At 40.9% G+C, this 6,327-nt stretch overlaps 1 long non-coding RNA gene across 1 annotated transcript; it reads right to left on the bottom strand.

The window, feature by feature from the left end:
* Positions 1–2,043: 2,043 nt before the first annotated feature.
* Positions 2,044–4,988, bottom strand: LOC125179891 (uncharacterized). The gene is made up of 2 exons (XR_007157924.2): positions 3,432–4,988; positions 2,044–2,320 (listed from the first exon to the last, which is right to left on the bottom strand). It is a non-coding gene; the product is annotated as an uncharacterized lncRNA (long non-coding RNA).
* Positions 4,989–6,327: the final 1,339 nt, after the last annotated feature.

Consider the following 6,327-nt stretch of genomic DNA (forward strand, 5'->3'; position numbering starts at 1 on the left):
TTGCACTACTCTGACCATTTCCTTGTTGTTCTTAGCCATACTGACTCCCAGATTAATAGACTGTCTTGAGCACAAGGCTTTCTATTCCATAAACGAACAGCAGGTCTGCAGGACAGAGCTATGACAAAGAATAGATCATTGCTGATATGCTCATTTTCCCAAATAGCAATTAGATCGGTTGTAGATATCAAATCAGCAATTAGCCTGACTTTCCCTCACACTAGAGCGACACTCACAGAACATTTAAATGTATATGGTTGTAATTATAACATCAGCAATGTGTTTGACTCAGTATTACATCCAGAAAAAAATGACAACCTCTGTGACAGAAAGTGTATAACCTAAATGACAGAAAGCAGACAGGATGCATTGAGAAGTGTCAAATGAGAATAAAGAGGTGTTTTTCTACTCACATTGTTATCAAAATCACCTCACACTACCATTTACCCTCTTCTCAGACACTGCCATGAACAACAGCTGCTGCTGTAAATGCAGGTGTCACCTAGGTGTGTAGATGTCTTCTGTCCATAGTTTTGGCTCTGTATGACTGGAATACTAGACATGGGGTTTGGGAAGCAACCATACAGCAATAGGGGTAATACGCTGACAGGGGAGCTGGAGGACAAGTCCAAAGAAGCTAGAATGTTCTTTAGGCTCAGAGGGTGGCTTTAGCCTATGCTGAGCAGAAATGTCCCTGACCATTTCCCAAGTTGGGCTTTGCCCCAAAGACCCATGATTATTTTTTTTTTTTGCCAAGAGTTTAGTGCATTAAATACAAATTATAAACTTTTCTTGCCCAAGATCTGATAGATTTCTCTTAGTCTGTTGGGGTCATTTTCCATCCATCGCTTTTTTAAGAAATTAAAGATCTGTCTGCTTTGCGACACTGAGTGTGGCACTCCAGCTGGACTGCAAGCTTGCTTGTGCTATGCACATTTAAAATAAACTTGGTAGGTGGAACGATGGGTACATATACATGCCTCACATCTCCGGGCTGTGAAATATGCTTGTAGGTAAATGATAGTCTAAGAAAACAAGCCTGTCTGAGAATGGTATCACCCAACTTTTTAATTGTATTTCAAAAAGTCTATGTGAGAAAGACTAAGTATCTTGCCTGTTTAAAAAATAAAAAAAAAAAAAAAAAGACTTTTATTAGATATTTAAGCTTGTCATTCACACAGTCTAAAACTCCATTCCACTTGAGTGGAGGCTGCTTTTCCATGCTGGGTGGCCATAAATGCTAGGAAGAAGCAAGAAAGGCAGTGCAGGAACTTTGTTAGACCTTGATTCACTGCTTTGCTACTCGTGTAATACAAGATGAATTTCAACAGAGCTCTGCAAGAATCTGCCAAGGGTATGTGATGGGTAATATTAATATTGCAAAGTAAAAAGCAGGATTTGTAAAATTAATCAGTAATTCATTTGAGTGATGATGAAGCAGGAGGGAACCGTTAAAACTTTAATAATAACCCTAAAGTTCAAAGATGTCCCATTACCTTAATGCTAACACAAGAACTGATTTTCCAGGTCCACCTGGCTTGTTACAGTTCCACCAGTTTATTACCAGGAGATAATTTGGTACGGCTGGTTGCAACTACACTGGGTGTTCCTACTGGTGTCTGTACTATGCCATGGGGATATTCCTGAGGACCTGAACTAGGCCAGAAGAGAAACCCAGCCTTATCATAACTCAAAAATGGGGGCATTTTCCCAGCACAGCAATGCTGAGAGCTTCTGTGCAGCTTTTGCAATGAGTAGCAGCATGAGGTGCTCCAGAACAGCACAGGCCCCACAGACCTGTGCTGTCCATCTGCTCTCCTCAGTTTATTACCAATCAGTTATCTCCTAACAGTTCAGTCCTCGGATTGAGTGTGTGACCTCAGGACAACCTATTCTAGGGAGATTTTTATTGTTTTTTAACAGAAACCAGTTCATCTGAATCAGTTTCATAACAAGTCTCATTCTCATTTTCAAAAGACCTTGTGTTATAAAAGCTATGCTGCATGTACTGTATAGACTGTAATGACACACAGAAGTCCTGAAGAAGATGTAAATTTAGGGCTTTATTTAGTAAATACGAGCTTTCCATGTAGCACACAGCTGGCAGGAAATGACCTGGTCCTTTTCTTCCAGAACTGCTTCAAGTCAGTCTCCACAGCAGCAGAGTGATGGGGAACGACCCTTCTTCACTCACTTCTCCATTTTACAGGCACCATTTCAGGTGCTTTGTTATTTTTTCCTTATCTGTTTATCTTGTCCAGCCCTTTAGTGCACTCATGTGAATGCACTGGGGCAGCCATTCCAAAAGAGAAATGGAAAGCTGTAATCAAAATGAGTGGGATTCAATTTATCTATCACAGAGACTGTCATCAGTGGTTTTGTGCAAAGAATATGTAAAAAAAAAAAAAAAAAAAAAAAGTTTGCAAAATATACTGATATATACGGGTTTCCCAGCTTCAAGAAAATAGTTAGTCTTGGGTTTCAACCTGGTACCTAGATATATGAAAGAAGCAAGAATGTTCACAATTTGGATTTCCACTTTCCTTTGGAGAAAAATAAAGGTATGTTTGTTTCGTTTTCAACATACTCCCTGCCCTGCACATGAAGAGCAAGCCTGAAAATGTAAAAATGTTGAGTTTGCTTGCTTCTTAAAGGTTTGATCTTAGAGAAAACTTGCTGACAAAAGTTTTTCCTCTCCAAGCATTTTCGTTGATTGTGTTGCTTGTGTTGCTAGAAAATAGTGCTTGGAAAGCTTTATAAGCCATATAAAAGATTGGCTCTTGTTGCTGCAGAATGAGACTTTTTTTAGCTTTCTGAAGGACCACACATGCCTGTGTTTGACCTTCCCAAAACAAATTACTGTCTTTGCCCTTTGATGCCACCTTTTCGGATAAAAAATACCTCAGCTGTGTACAGAGGTCTTTGGGTGACAACAGATGGCTGATTGGCTTTCCCATATCCCCATAACTTGCAGTTTTCTCCCCTCTTCCCATCTTAAAATTACAACCAAATGACAGGGACACACACATACATATACACACGTGTGTGTATACACACACATATTTATTGTCAGGAAAATATTTTTAAGTATGAATGATGTGGATCCCTCCAGCAGCTGGGCTCAGACACTCAATCTGCTGGTGCAGACCCCTCTGCTCCCACCAACACATACAACACACTCACAGACTGTCCATAGGCACTGAGACCCCCATACACACACGTGCACACAGAATGGATAGTCCCTCAATCAATAAAATAGCTACAAATGCAGTTGAATGAGCAGTCGGGTCAGGTTACACTGGCCAGGTACATGCCATAGCCAAACAAACACGGCGACCAGCCCCTATTATCCTCTCTTGTTTCTGTTTTCTCAAATTTGGTCCTCCCCAGACTACCCCAGTCCTTTTCATTCCCACCCTTTGGTTCCTCACCTGAACATCGCATAGCAAGTTTTGTGCCATTCCAAAATGTTCTATCCCAGCATCTCACAGTGTCTCATACACACCCACAGGCAGTGAGCCCCTCAGTATGAGAAGTGCTCTGGTAACCAGCCCCTTGCCATGGAGCTCCTTCAGCTCAGCTTTATGATGCGGCAGAGATGGCAGTGCCAGGGAGACAGAATCATGGAGTCACAGAATAACCCCAGTTGGAAGGGACCCACAAGGACCATCAACTCCAACTCCCAGCTCCACACAGGACCACACAAAATTCAGACCAGATGTCTGAGAGTGTTTTCCAAACACTTCTTGAACTCCAGCAGGCTCAGTGCTGTGACCACTGCCCTGGGGAGCCTGTCCCAGTGCCCGACCACCCTCTGGGTGCAGAACCTTTCCCTAACACCCAGCCTGACCCTCCCCTGTCCCAGCTCCATGCCGTTCCCTCGGGTCCTGTCGCTGTCCCCAGAGAGCAGAGCTCAGCGCCTGCCCCTCCGCTCCCCTCGTGAGGGAGCTGCAGGCCGCCATGAGGCCTCCCCTCAGCCTGCTCTGCTCTGGGCTGAGCGAACCAAGGGACCTCAGACACTCCCCATACGTCTTCCCCTCCAAACCCTTTATCATCTTTGTTGCCCTTTTGTAGCTGACATGGTATACCCTGTGTGCCAGCTCCAAGAGAGTTTGAATAACACATAGTGCATATCTGCAGTGTTTATCTGGCCTTCATATAGGCTGCTGCCTTCAGTCAGACTTCACCCAGCACAGGAAGAGGAGTCAAGATCATTGTAGTATCTTGAGACCTGAGAAAAATTTGTAGTGATGGAAGTCAGCTCTCTGATTCTGCTCCCACTTCAGGAGCTTACATAAACCAAATCCTTATTTTTAAGTGTCCAACTAGTTCTCTGATATCCAGTATACCTCACATGTGCTTACCTTCTTTTTTAAAACTTCTAACGTTAATGAATGAAGTGACCTTGAGTAGTTTGCTTAAGCTGTGTGTGGTTGTCTTCCTCCTTTTGTGCAATTAAAACAATAAAACAGTGCATTCACATGGGCATTTTGAAGCTTAATTAACTGGTGTGTGCAGGACTCTCTGAGGTTCTCCAAAGGAAAGCACTGTAAGCACAGAAAATTAATGTTAGGATGAATATTACACAATAACCTGACACAGCAGCTGTAGGTGAACAATTTGGGGAAGAAAAAAAAAAAAAAAAAGAGAGAGAGAACAAACAAACTTCAGACCAGATTTTCTGATGCCCTGCAATAAGTTTTGCAGCAGAGCCTTCAGATTCAGCATTCAGCAGCCAGAATTATAAAAAAAAATGAGCAGCTTGCAATCCCAGGTTAATTGCTCAATATGAAGAACACAGGTTTAACACAGTTAAATACCTATGCCATGTATTCTTATTCATATCCACCTAAATCTTCATAGTCTACTCACCACTGCCATTTGAATAACAGGTACAAACTGTCCATAAAAGTTGTTCAAAATAGGCATCAAGCAGCCTGGGAAGTATTTGAATACAGTTTCTTTTATGAGTCTGGTCAAGGTTCATCTGGTAGTCTAGGGATGCTTGCCAGCTTTCCCTTAGAGGAATACCCATACCACAGTTTCTGTCAATGCATTTTGTTTTCAGGTTCTAGCCTCTCTCAAAGTTTGGGTGAAACTCAGAATATGCAGATATTAGCAAAGAAATTAAAAACAATATCTACACCACCAAGGAAAAAAAGAAACTGCAGAAGTCCCAGCAGAAATTGATTGCATGAAACTTCCATACATTAACATAAGTTTGCTTTGTAGTTTGTGCAATATTTTACCTTAAGCATTCATAAGCATCTCAGCTGTGTAGCTGAATTTCTTCCCTGATTATGACAAAAAATCATAATAACCAAGTCATGAAGTTCTGCTTTTTGATGTAAAACATAGCAGATGCCAGGTTTCCTAGTTATGCCACGGTCCTTAGAAGCCAGGTGATGCACAGTTAATTTTTAGACAGTTACCAGGCAACAGTTGGGTCTAACAGAAGGCCATGAACAACTCCTTAATTTTCTTTCCTGGATCTGAGCTGCTGGGTCTATATTTCAACTTCTTTTCCCCTGAAGGTCTTAGTCATGGAAAAGGGATCATACAGTATATTGGTTAAATTAGATAAGTGATTTTCTTTAGCAGGTCTAAGTATTCAATAAATCAATTCCTTTGCAAATATAATATAGAATTGCTTTTTCAATTTTTCATCTGCTTAGATCTAGGAAATCCTAGCTTTAAGAAAGAAGTTGAACAAAAATTTCATAGCCACTCTGTGGCGTTGCAAAGTCTATTGCTTTGCTTTTTGTTTAGATTTTATCTGTCATTTATGTTTCGACACATTTTCCAGCTCGTTACCAACCATTCTCATTATTACCATTAAATTATGAATGATGGTTTAATGAACAATGAAACATTCAGCTATGCTACAGTTTTTTTCTACTTCTTTGCTTTGCATTCACTAGCAAACTGACTGATACGCTTACAAAAGAGATAAAATGGCATGTTTGCCTGAATTAGGAAGGATCTGGACTTCAAGATCAAGATGTACATTCCACTGTTATTGTTCTATGATAACGTCAGTTTATCATACTGTCTTTTACATGCCAGTAATCACTCTGCCTTCACACACCAAGTCTCCCAAAGTCTGAGCTCAGCATGCAGGAAGAGAAAATTAAATACAGCTGACTGAAGGTCTCCTTTCTGTTTAGCATTTCATATAAAAAGAAATGGTATTTCATGCAATCTAATGATTCTCATACCTTAAGTATATAATCATCATCACAATTTCTCTTTCACAACATAGTCAATAAATGCAGTGCCTCACCTTGTCAGATTTCTATATCCACCAATGTGATCTCACCTCTTAAA

The sequence above is a fragment of the Anser cygnoides genome, chromosome 1 (assembly GCF_040182565.1).
Source record: "Anser cygnoides isolate HZ-2024a breed goose chromosome 1, Taihu_goose_T2T_genome, whole genome shotgun sequence".
In the NCBI taxonomy this organism is placed as follows: Eukaryota; Metazoa; Chordata; class Aves; order Anseriformes; family Anatidae; genus Anser; species Anser cygnoides.